General features: G+C 31.7%; 1 pseudogene; it reads left to right on the forward strand.

Annotated features, from left to right (window-relative positions):
* Window positions 1–8554: 8554 nt before the first annotated feature.
* On the forward strand, window positions 8555–12747 carry LOC122522749 (annotated as a pseudogene).
* The last annotated feature ends 1246 nt before the right edge of the window (window positions 12748–13993 follow it).

The following is a 13993-nucleotide window of genomic DNA, read 5'->3' on the forward strand; positions in this document are numbered from 1 at the left end:
TGGAAATTTTTTTATCGCAATTAGATTGTCGTTTAGAGGTTTGACCGAATTGTTTTGTATAATATGACCCAAGTATTTCACCGAGTCTCTTGCAAAAGCGCATTTCGAGAATATCAATCTTAATCCCTCCTTCTTTATGGCTTGAAACAGCCGCCTCACGTGATTCATATGTTCGTTGAATGATTTGGAAATATTAGTAAGTCATCAATATAACAGACGGTGAACTCTGCAAGATTGTTTTTTCTGATTATGTTACTCATTATCCTTATAAATATCCCTGGTGAGGTCTTAAGTCCAAATGGTAAACAAGTCCACTGGAAGTTTCCTACTTCTGTAACGAATGCTGTTTTATATCTGTCTGACACTCGTAAAGGGACGGACCAGAATGCCAATTTTATGTCTAGCGTCGAAAGATATTTACAGTTTTTGTTTTAATCACAAGGTCTTCAATCAAAGGGAATGGTTGCGATTGTGGAACAACGATTTTGTTTAAGTCCCTGAAGTCAATGCATAATCTCGATTTCCTGTTTTCTTCTTTTTTGAATGCTAGAGTAACTGGTGCGGCGAACGGGCTGTATGATTCCTCTATCCATCTTTTATCTAATAATTTTGCTACTTGTGATTAAATTTCCTTCTTGTCTTCTACTGTGCGTCGATATGGTCTCTTATTGCAATATTTCTCTGTGTGTTAAAGCGATTTGTGCTTCATAGTTTTTCACCTTTCCTATATCGTATATCTTTTGCAAAAATTGAAGTATTTTAATTTATTAGTTCTTTTTATAAGTCTTTCTTTATTGTTAAGATTATTTATATCAATTTTAAAGTCTTCTTCTTTGACATTCTCGTTGAAATTAACCAACATTATCTCTTCTACGCTTTTATTCATTAAGTTTTTATCAATCATACTATTACTTTTTTTTTCTTCGCTAATCTTTTGGTTTTTTTTTCCTCCACTTGACAGACCGTTAAGTTTTCATCTTGCATCAAACGGAATTCTTTGATGCAATCAATTCCGATAAGATATTATTGTCGAACTTTTCTTCGTCTACTATGTAAACATTCTTTTTTTCTATATTAAAAATTTTTTTACTTAAATTGATAAAACCACTAGCTCTTCTTACGCTATTGATCGTTTTAATCTCGTATTTTTTGGATTCATTGGGTTTTTCATTTTTGATTTTAACACTTTGAACAGATTAACGAAACATTCGCACCAGTGTATAATTCCATCAATCTCCATTTTATTGTCCAATAATACCTTTACTTTTATCAATGGCAGCTCATACTAGTTTTTTGGCTCTTCATTTGTAGTTTAACTTCCGTTGTGAATTATTGACTAATTTTATTGGATTCTTTTCTTCCCCTTTCCGTTTTTGTTCTGAACTAGCAAAGGCTTTCGGTTTGGTTTTTTTTTCCTCCACTTGACTGATGTTAAGTTTTCATCTTGCATCAAACGGAATTCTTTGATGCAATCGATTCCGATAAGAAATTTATTGTCGAACTTTTCTTCGTCTACTATGTAAACATTCTTTTTTTTTCTATATTAAAAATTTTTTTACTTAAATTGATAAAACCACTAGCTCTTCTTACGCCATTGATCGTTTTAATCTCGTATTTTTGGATTCATTGGGTTTTTCATTTTGATTTTTAACAACTTTGAACAGATTAACGAAACATTCGCACCAGCGTCATAAATTCCATCAATCTCCATTTTATTGTCCAATAATACCTTTACTTTTATCAATGGCAGCAATACTAGTTTTTTGGCTCTTCATTTTGTAGTTTAACTTCCAGTTGTGAATTATTGACTAATTTTATTGGATTCTTTTCTTCCCCTTTATCCGTTTTTGTTCTGAACCAGCAAACGCTTTCGGGGTATTATCTATTCTTTTTTTCCATTAACTCGCATACTTTACAGGAATTTTCTTTTCTACTTTATTTTTGTAAGTTGGAGGTGGATTTTTTTTTCCACTGAAGTCTCTTTTTTCTATCAAGTATTCCAGACTTTTGATCCTGTTTAACAGATCTTTCCTTCCTTTGATTTCGTTTCGGTCGATTCTATCCGTGATGTAGTCTGGCAGACTAGTGGTGATCAATAATATCATCATTTCAGCATCATATTTTTATCTACTTCCAGAAGTATTTTTTTTTTTTTTAATTCATAGTCCAGTAATGAGCAACTTATATGTTTAAAATTTATAGCATATTTTGCTGTTGACCATCCCTTATCTGAGTAAGTATCAACGAAATCTTCTTTCCAGTCTGCCCAACTCGAATTTATGGAATTTTTCATTAACATCGAACTGTACCAGTCAACGCAAGAACCTTTTAAGAAAAATCTCAGAATTTCTATTTTTTCCTCATCTCGTTGCACATCCAGGCGTTCGCATTCTCTTTCGAATAGATCTATCCATTAGGTAACATTGCTTTTTTTGTTGGTGAATTTTTCTAAAATTAACCTTTCTGAATGACCTGATTGTCCTTTTTTGTTCAGTCGTTGTTTGGGGTACCACTACTTAAAGTTTTTTCATTCTTCTTTGATAGGCCGTTTGAATTATTGCCCTTCGGTTCTTCCCATCTTTCTTCTAATAACATATCCCCGAGCTGGATATTACTTCCTTTATCAATGTATGTAGCCCGCAATTCAGAGTTCAATATAATCCACGCGTTTCTATTCTGATTCCTTTTTAAGTTTATGTTTTTATCTTTCCTAAATTTATCGGTCCTCATTAATTCCGTGTGTAAGTTTACATTCTGCAATTCTTCTGGCAGGTCAAAAGTTTCGCCGTCTTGTGTTTTAATGGAAGTCACTAATAGCGCGTTCGACTTCTTGTCTGTGGCTGCTTTCATGATAAATTCGAAACGTAATTTCTCCATTTTTCTTCAGTTTCTCTTTTTGAATTTTAATGGACAAAAATGTCGTTTTATAAGACTATTTATGGTGTCGAATACAGTTAAAAACAAAATTGTGTCTGTGAAGATTTAACATTTAAAACTTATGTGACTATATTACATTTCTTACTGTAACGAAGAAACGCATTTAGTGTTTGTTATAAACCGTATCGTCCCTACTGCTCAAGTAAACGCTCGCGACTGATCTCGCAACTCTATCTTTCCCCTCTCTTTTACAACAGCTGACTTGTATGTCAGTTTATGTACCGACGATTTTGACTAACGCGGTAAATAATTAAATAATATTTCTTTATATGTATAATATTAGAGTGTTTCTTATTAGGCAATATTTTTTTTCATCTGTAATACCAGAAAATCTCATACTTAATGGAAAATAAAAAATATTGCCGCTATGTAAAAGGTTTTAAGTCGAATAGCGCTTAGCTTATTCAAAAATTCGATTTGCTATTTAAATAACACAGAAAAACATTTTTCTTTGTTTTAATTGAATTTTTCACCGTAAAGAAATTTTTTCGAAAAATCCTTATAGCTTTTGAAGGAAATTAAAATGCAGAGATCGATAAAAATAGGAAACAGTGCTAACCTCAAAAAATCTCGAACTAACAATACTATAAATTTTTGCGGGAAAATATGATTTCCGTACATGGATGTTACTATTTCAAGTAGTTACAATTAATTAATAATAAAATAATAATTTGATTGTTTGAAAAAACGAGACAATAGTTAAATTAAAAATGTTCATGCTCTAAAATGTATAATATAATTAAATATTTATAAATTTAATAAACTGGTAATTAAATAGAATTTAATCTCTATTTTTAAAAATGTTCATGTTTGACGCACTATAACTCCGAAATAACTGGTTGTACTGTTTCGACCATGAGGAACATTTTTGTAGAGAATTTAATTTCCTTCAAAACTATGAGAAGGATTTTTCGAAAAAAATTTTTTGAAAGTGAAAAATTCAAATAAAACAAAGAATAATTTTTTTCTTGTTTATTTAAATGGCAAATCGAAATTTGAATGAGCTAAGCCGATATTCGACTTAAAACCTTTTACCCAGCAGCAGTATTTTTTATTTTCCATAAAGTATGAGATTTTCTGGTATAACAGATGAAAAAGAAATATTGCCTATAAATGAAACACCCTAATATATATAAGACAATTTCTTTGTCTTGGTAATGATGGTAACTACGGTTGAATAATTAGTACAACGGTTGATGCTAAGTTGAAACTGAATCAACAATATGTACAGCTTCCTTTTATTATGATTAAAACAAATATAACTTTAATCAATACACATAGGTTATAACAAAAATATCTCTACGAGTTTACTTCTCGTCTTCCGTAGTTACGACTCTCAAGTGCCACGGCCAGGCGACTTGAGCTTGGTCTGAGTGTCAAGCGGCTCCCTCTAGCGAGTCGCCTTACAGTTTGGATTTATCCCCAAACTTACATATATATATATATATATATATATATATATATATAGTATAAAATTTAATGATGAAAAATCTGTTAAAATTTTGTAGGGTAGCTACTGTTTATAGATAGAGTCGCTGAATTTCTAATTTAATATTATATTATTTTATAATTGTATTATCAATTATTTAAAAAAGAAAAAACTGTTCTTTCAATGACAAATATTCCATGCTATTTAGATAGAAATCTTACAGTGCTCTGCGGCAAATGTTAATATTAGGTTATAAGATTTTAAACTCAAGGAAATTTATTTTATTTAATTAAAACCATATAAACCTCTGGGAGAAAAAAATTCAAAAATAATCAAAATAAGAACTACCCTATTGTACATTGTATGAAAATTATTGAAAATTTATGATTGAAATTTTATTAGGAGTGTATAAATTAAATCGAGAACGAAAACATATATAAAACATTTTTACTTCAAAAGTTTTTCCATTATAAGCCTTTCTAATTCCTAGCATCCTGTTATGAAAATATTTTTTTCTGAATAAAATGTAGCAATTCACCTCGTTGATTATAAAATTTGACTCTTTTAATATAGAAAACTGTTCCTCTTGATACGGTTGACCGCTTAATGACGCCATATTTTCTGAAATTTTTTATAATTAAATAAAAAAATTAAATAAAATATAAATAGAAGATTTCTATTATAAAATTAATCAATGCCAAGCAAACTTTAAAAATAAATAAGAATTTTTAATTTATCGAAATAGAGGCTTTTGATAATGATTAAGGTCATAAGTTGTTCATTTTAATGAATTAAAAATAATCTATTAATGACAAACATATATATGAAATTAGTATATATTTATTCTTAAAAAATACTTATTTTGTAAAATTTCAAATTTTTAAAAGTAACGTTTAAGAAGAAACATGTCATTGAATATTTCAATGACTAAGGCCACTTTCATACTCAATGACATATATATTATCTCATTCAATACAAGCGTACATATTAATTTGCTAGCGAGCCGATTTAATGTTATCCAAAAAATAAGTTAAACCTTTGAATTATTACGACTTGCTTTTAATTTTCTTGTTTTATAATTTTGCAATTTTTGGTTTTAAAGTTGGGAAAGATATAAAATATTAAGAAGTAAAAATCTAAAGGGGTTATACGCAGTTGTGTGGCTCAAAAAAGACGTCTTTTTATGAATTTTTTATAGAAAAAGTTTTTAATTTATTCAATTTAAGTGATCGTAATTCAAATAGAGCCTATTTAGGAATAGAATAGCGCGTCGATCATGTAAAAATATAATGTGCAACGCTCCTGTAGATGATTTCCTGAACGTCCTATAAATAAAAACGCTTGGCGGTGGTCTCCACTTTGACGGTTTTGATTAACCGAAAAAACAAGTGTTGGATTCTTATAAAGGATAGATTAATGCAGGTATTTAAAGGGAGAAATATCAAAAATTTAAATTTTTGACAAAATGGCGTTTATCTGAAAAAAATGTTTGTTCTGACTGAAATTTTCGCTCTAAATTGTAAAAAAAAAATAGTAATAATTTTTTAATTCTAAATCCTCCCGTCAAAACCTGAGAAAAATATCTAAGAATATTGTGTAAAAATATAAGACAAATCGGTTGAGCTATTTCTGAGAATCGAGATTATTGTCTTTGAAAATACTGTTTTGAGAGACTTCCGGTAGGAGCGCGAGTAAGGTGGTCGTGTGGAAGAAAGATCCCAGAAAAAAGAGTGATAAGTAGAAGATTAAAGGGTAAAGGGAACAGCAACTGGAATAGAGAAGGAAGGGTAAAGTAAAGGAAAAAGTTTAACAGGTCTGTAAGGATTAAGAGAGTGTAGAGTGGAGGAAAAAGTGTAAAGAGGGAGGACGCCTGATAAAGTGAGGTTAGGATAGAGGATAAAGCGTTGGTGGAAGAGTCGGTAAGGAAGATTTCTGACAGGTCAAGGAGAAATAGTAAAATCAATGGTAAAGCGATGGAAATATCAAAACAAGGAGTAATTCAGACAAAAAGGAGATGGAGCAGTCGAGTTTATGTTTTGAGAAGGAGAACCAGGATAGTAGAGAGATGAATGAGAAGTGGGTGTAGAAGGGAAAAGAAATTAGAATGTTTGATTAGTATTTTAGAAAAAAGGGAAGAGGAATGGAAAGAGGAGAAGAAATTGTGAATGATCGAAAGACAACAAATAGATGGAGGAATAGAAATCACTGGAACAGAGATATCAGGCTAGAATGGGATAAGGAAAGAGGTGAGAGAGAGAAGAAAAGGAATAATATTGTTATAAGGGGTACAAACATAGAGAAGGAAAATTTGGAAAAAAGGTGGAGAAGTTTATCGAAAAGAATATTAAAGTAAAGGGTAAAGTGGAGAAAGCTACAGAAGTAAGAGTGAGTAAGGGGCAGGAGGGAAAAAAGTTAGTAGTAAAGCTGGAGAATAAGAAATGAGGGAGCAGATAATGAGGAATAAGAAGTATTTAGAAGAGGAGTGTATTGATAGGGACATGACGATAAAGGAAAGGGAGATCCTGAGGATGATTTAAGATATAGTAAGGACAATGGAAATTATAAGAGAAAAGTAAGTCAAAGGAAAATGGATGTGTTTTGTTAGAGGGAGATTGGAATGCAAGAACTGGTAATGACGGAGGAGGGTAGAAAAAACGGGTAAGGAAAGAAAGAGAGTTAAAGAAAGACAGTCAAATGATGAGACATAAATGAGGAAGGAAGAAGACTTGTAAAGGAAATAGCAGAGAAGGATGTGCATAGTAAATGGGCAGAAAGAAGAGGAAGGAGAGTTCACATATATGGTAGCAGAGGGGAATCGGTGATAGATTATGCAATTAGAATCTGGAGGATTTTAACAGATAAGGAAATGAGAATATGGGCATAGAACGGAGGCAGATCATATGCCATTAGAAGTATATTTAGAGGAAGAAGTAAAATTAAAGGCAGAGGAAGAGAAGGTTGAAAAGGAGATAGAAAGAAGAATTTGGTCCAGGGAGGTGATTGAGCAGTATCATGAAAGGTGTAAATGGTTGGTTGGGAAAATAAGAGGTGATAGAGGGAAGGTGGGAAGAGATAAGGAGGTAATAGAAAGCCACTACCTAAAATAAAGAAGCGAGTCAAGGCATGAAGTTGGGAGATAGAAAATGGTATGATAAGGAATGAAAAGGAAAAAAGAGGGAAATAAGGAAAATTCTGAAGTCATGGAGGAAAAAGGAAGTAAATAGGAGTTTTTATTTAAGCAAAAAAAGAGAGTACAGGAATTGTGTAAGGCAAAAAGGAAATGGTTTGAAAGTTTAAAGGAGGAGAAGTTAAAAATGCAACAGGTGAAGGAGAGGTATGGAGGTATATTAATAGGTTCAAAAAGAAGCGGAAAGAATAAGAGAAAATATCAAGATAGAACATTTGAGAAAACAGTTCATGGAAAAGTTAGGAGGAAAGGAAAGAAGGGGAAGAGAACAGAGGGAATGGAGGAGGGAAGAGGTAGGGCAGCAGATAGAGGAGCAGAAGAATTGGATAAGGAAGATTTTTGAGAAAGGTCAATAAACTTAAGTTAGGAAAGGCACCAGGTGGGGATAAGTTAGAGAATGAGGAAAGGCACCAGGTGGGGATAAGTTAGAGAATGAAGTGTGAAATCTATGCCAAAAGCGGTGGAGACAGCGCTGTGGAGTTGTGAGGAAATATGGAAAGAGGGGGAAATACCGGAACAGTTGAGAAGAGGGACAATGTGCATGATTTATAAAAAAGGGGATAAAGATTTATAAAAAAGGGATTACGGAGGAGTAACATTACCTTGCACAGCATAAATATATAAGGTAAAAGATAGAGGGTAATTAGCAGAGAGCCAGTTTGGTTTTAGAGAGAAGAGAGGAGTAGTAGAAGCAATATATTCAATTAAACATTAATAGATTATAAGCTAAGTAAACCGAAAGGAAAAGTTTTTCCATGTTTCGTTAACCTTAAAGAGGCGTTTGACAGGGTGGACAGAGAAGTATAAAGGAAGGTTGAGGGAGATGGGGGTGGGGTTTAAGCTAAGTAGGAGGATTATGGACATTTACAGAGAAACAATAAATGTAATCAAAGTAGGAGAGGAAGAAGCGGAGGAATTTTTTGACGGAAAAGGGAGTAAGGCAAGGATGCCCGTTAAGTCCAACTCTGTTTAATGTCTATACGGCGGACTTAGAAGAGAAGATGAGAAAAAAGCAAGAAGTAGGATGTAGAGTTGGGAACAAGAAGGTGTGGAGCGTATCATATGCGGATGATATTGTATTAATAGCAGATAGAGAAGAAGAATTGAAAGGTATGCTTGGAAGGTTTAAGAAGTACCCGGAAATGAAGAAGATTTAAGCGAACAAAAACAAAAATTAAGGTATTTGAAAAAAGAAAAGGAAAGGATAGATTGTTTAAGTGGGGTAATAGAGAATTAGAGGAAGTGGAGGAAATAAGACACCTAGGTTATATATTACAGAAGAATGGAAGGAATGAGATGCATATGGAGAGAGGAAGAGGAAAGCAATAATTGTAATGAAGAATACGTAGAGTATAGGAGAAAAGATATTTAAAAAAAGCTACAGAAGAAGAAAGAAATTGTTTACAGCGTTAGTGGAGAGGGTAGCGTTATTTGGAGCGGAAATATGAGGATGGGAGGAAGATGAGAGGTTAAAAAGTGTACAAAGAAGATATATGAAATGGACCTTAGGGTTAGATAGTAATACGCCAAATTATATAGTGGAGAAAGAATGTAAATATGAAAAAATGAGAATTAAAGCATTAAGAAGAGCGTTAAAATTTGAAGTGAAGAAAAGGGATTCAGATATAAAATTGGTGAAGGAATGTATAAGAGAAAGGGATAGAGACAGAGAAAGAGAGAAAATAGGGAAAGAGTCAAAGATGAGGGTCGGAATAATAAAAAGAGAGAGATAAAGGAGTCAAGATATGAGAGGTATAGAGTTCAAAGGAGGTAAGAGAAAAGATATTATTGAACATGAAAGGAAATTCAAGGAAGAGAGAAGGATAAGATAGATAACTCAAGGTATAATGCGATATACAAGTATATGAGAGTAGAGGAAAAACCAGAGTATTTGAAAAAGGATATGTCAACGAAGGATAGGAAAATAATAGCAAGATTCAGATGCGGGATGAATGCAAAAGCAGAGAGTTTCGGAAAGGGGTGGAGGAGAAGAGAGAACAAATTCATTCAATAGATTGTGCAATGAAGGAGAGGAAGATTACATGCTCATACTAGGAACATGTGAAGTAACGAGGAGTGAGATTGGAATAGAAGAGATACTAAGTCAGGATGCGAAGGAGGCAGAAATATTAAAACGAGTGATAGGAAAGAGAAGGGAATCGGAGAGGGTTTGAAAGAAGAGTGTTAAAATAATTTTTGTTTGTTTTTGTTTAGGTAAGTTAATAAGTTGAATTTTTTAGTATTAAGTTGTTATGCTGGTAATATAGTTTATTTAGGATGATATATATATATATATATATATATATATATATATATATTTATAGTAAATTACAAAGTATTGTAAAATATTGTAGAAGGGAGATTGTAAGGGAAGTCCTCTAAACCCGAAAGGGGCGGAGTAAGAATAAATAAAAAATATTAGGTGAACAAATAAGTTTCCGCCGTTTTGAATAAAAGTTAAGTATTTATTCTAGAAGAATGGTAATTTTAAGTTTATTTAAAATACTGTCCATCACTTGCAATGACTTTTTCCCATCTCTCAGGCAACATTCGGATCCTACGTCGGAAGAACTCCTTGTCTTTTGAGGCTATCCACGAATCAACCCAATTTTTTGTATCTTCATATGATTTGAACCGCTGCTCCGACAGAACATGTGCCATGGACCGAAATAGGTGATAATCGGACGCTGCAATGTCTGATGAATACGGCGGTTGGGGTAACACTTCCCAATCAAGTGTTTCCAAATACTTTTTCACGGTAGCCGCTACATGTGGACGAGCATTGTCATGCAGGAGAATAATTTTTTCGTGTCTAGAATAGTATTGAGGGCGTCTTTCCTTCAGAGCTCGGCTCAATCTCATTAATTGTGTTCGATAGAGGGCTCCGGTGATTGTTTCGCTCGGATTAAGCAACTCATAATACACTACACCCAGCTGATCTAACCAAATACACAGCATGAGTTTTTTTCGTGAATATTCGGTTTTGCTGTTGATGTTGACGCATGGCTTGGTAATCACCATGATTTTCTTCTTTTTGGATTATCAAAATGTATCCATTTCTCGTCACCAGTGATGATACGATGTAAAAAACCCTTTTTTTATGTCTAGCAAGCAGTATTTCACTTAATCATAATCGGCGTTCAATATCTCTCGGCTTTAATTCGTACGGAACCCAATTTCCTTGTTTATTAATCATTCCTAATGATTTTAAACGATGTGAGACTGCTTGCTGAGTGACTTCTAATATTAAAGTAAGTTCTTTTTGTAAAAATAGGATAATATAGTTTAATTTTTTTTTAAATTAATAAAGGAAAGTTCTTTGGGTAGGTGACTACAAATCTGATATTATAATATTTTTGAAGTTATACTTTTTTTTGGCGCATTTGGGAAAAAATAAGGAGAGTAAATCTTTACGATTCGCGTGCTCAGCGAAATAAAATTAAAAGGGACAAGTTAGTCGTGAAATCTTCTTTAAAGACAGTAGGGTTGGGTATAAGCATATTGAATTTCCAACCGTGAGATAATTTATTGTTACTTAAAGGATATTTATGTACTAATAAAGTAATAAGATCCGGAAAGTTTCAGACTTTTACCTTAATTGGTTTTTGAGAAAAAACAATTGTTACAAAGAAGCTTTTGTAACACTTTAAAGATTATATTTTTATATAGGTATTTATTTTTTAATTTAGTCTGTTGTGTGCTTAATTTAAACTCATAATTTTTTATATTTTTTATGTGAAAATTTAATATATAAGGTTAAATTTAATTATTTGTTATTTTGTTCTGTTATACGCCAAAGAAGTATAACTTTTTATATGCGTACTTAAATACACATACAAAATGAAATGTATTTTTTTTTTAATAAAAAATGAGGAACACAAATCCGAAAAATATCAAGATGTCTTTTTCACTTAAATTAATATTAAGTGTTGCAAGATAAATATCGTAATCCTGTCATTTTTTTTCTAAAAACCAAATTCAAATTGCTATTTATTATGTACATAATTTAATTTCATCAATCACTATATCTAAATACCCTTACCTGAAAACAAAAAAAACGACAATTAAAGTTTATTATTCCCACCTATTCTAAACAGTTTATTTATTTATATTTATAACGAATATTCTTTACTCCTTTTCACATCTCCTTTATCTTGTCTTCTTCCCCTTCCTTTGTTTATCAGACGCCACTCATTTCTTTCTACCGATGTTATTAATCGATCCTTCCAACGAGAGCTGCTTGAAGTGCGACAAACACTTCAAAGGAATACATTTCCTTTACATATATATATAATTTTATATATAACAAAATATTATTATCTATATTTCGTCACTTTACTGATGATCTAAACCGGCTGCTGTCTTACAGTTAAGACGCGCAGACGTATTAGACTTAGAAAGATTCTGTAACGCTAATAGCGGGACAAAAGATATAGAAAAGCAAATGATGATTCATTATTATCGCTTATACTTTCTAATTTCTTATTTTCTTAAAGTACTTATGTGAGTAGTATTACTAGCCGAAATTATGTTTATCCGAGAAAGGTACATGATGAAACCCTTTCGGATGTATAATAACTTCGAAAAGTATGTTCATTAAAAAATGAAAACTTAGATATTAAATTATTACATTAAAAATATAAGCTTAATATTTATATAAGAACTATATTATATTGAAAGGTGATCTTTTACATATTCCTAATCATCATCGACATGTCTTCCTGAGTCAGTTACGCTGTAGATTCTATGGAATGTTGTTTTGTCTACAAAAAATTGAGGAGCTTTATATCTTATGCAGATAGATATTTTATAATTAAAAGTGTAATGATACTATAGTATAATATAATATAGCATGTGAATCGCAAATCGAATAAATATTAAATCTTATTGAACTTATCAGCTGGGGTTAATAAGAAGCATAGGATAACAAATCTTCGCCTATGGTATTGGTCGTATAGAAATATTCCCAAAAAAAACATAAAATTTTGTTTTGACGATGAAGAAGCATCTCTAAAATATATGGAATATTTCTTAAATTTAACAGTTACAAAATCAACGAGGTGATAGAAAATTAAATGAATGGAGAAGATTGCGCGTCATTACATTATACGAGATGGGAGTTCAGTTGTCATACATGAAATTAGATTTATGCAGAGATTTATTAAATTACATATACTTTATGGCGCTTTCATAAATTATTTTTTTAGATAATGTCACATATAATGAAGCTAAATAATGTTTGCTTTTAGAAGTAAATCAATTGATAGAAGAGATTTTATCCGAAAGTAAATTCATTAAATGTAAATTCTTTTTCGTTTTACGGTAGAAAGCTGGACTAAATTTACTTGGATATTGTAGTCCTATAGTACAAATCTTATCATTTTTTGTATTGGTTTATTTGGTTTATTTTGCACTATCGATTCATCTTGCACATCAAGTGAAGTAGTTATTTATAATGTAATCAAAGCTACTAGACTGGAGACTGCGATCACGCAATTGTTAGTTGTTGAGTCGTAATCACGTATTTCATTCATCTTACCTCCTGTCTGAGTTAGGTAATAATATGCTAAGAATTATTACTTCTAGTATTTGCATATAAACAAACACAGGAAATTTTTTATTATATTTTTATGTTTTAAATGCTTATTAAAATATCTAGTACGGCTAGTAGAATTTTCTTTTAATAAAAGTATACCGGAAATACACCGAGCTTCTTTAACATGTCCTTGCGTCGTTTCGTTACAGGCACACTCCACAGATTGGTTATTATCTTTCTAACAGGGCTTTCCATAATTATTACTGAAAATTTTAATATTTACTTTCTTCAATTATGCTGGTTTTTTAATCATATCCTCTTGTGCATAGAAAGTTATTTATTTTAGCACAATGCTATGTATTTTCCTTAGTTGTTTATTTTTGCTTGAATTTCTTCGAACCATTCGTCTTTCACGATTTCCTGATCGGGTACATAACGTGAAAGTTTGTGAGACTGACTCGGATACGTAGAGTTCTTCCTTGATCGCTACCCAAAACGAAAACGAAGCCTTCCGCAGCTATTATTCTATTACTGTGAAGTCTCGCTTGTGCTACGCTTGAGAACAAGACACACACGAACTACACCTGGTGGAATATCGAGCCCGTTTCGAATTTCACAAATGGAATACAAAAATGTGTATTTTAATTTGATTTTCTTAGTTTTCAAAGCGAATAGAGCAATAGTATTTCATGAGTTTGTTTCACAGCGTTTTATGTATAATTTTATAAAGTTTTAAATATTACATATTCAAATAATAATATGATTCTTGAAGTTATATTTTTTTTGGCGCAATAGGGAAAAAATTAGGAGAGTGAATTTTTACGATGCGTGCATAGAATAGCAATCTAAAATTAACAGCATAAAGCTAGTCAATAAATCTTCCTTGAGTTTATTTTTGACTTAT

Source organism: Polistes fuscatus, unplaced genomic scaffold, assembly GCF_010416935.1.
Source record: "Polistes fuscatus isolate 324 unplaced genomic scaffold, CU_Pfus_HIC Scaffold54, whole genome shotgun sequence".
Classification (NCBI taxonomy): Eukaryota; Metazoa; Arthropoda; class Insecta; order Hymenoptera; family Vespidae; genus Polistes; species Polistes fuscatus.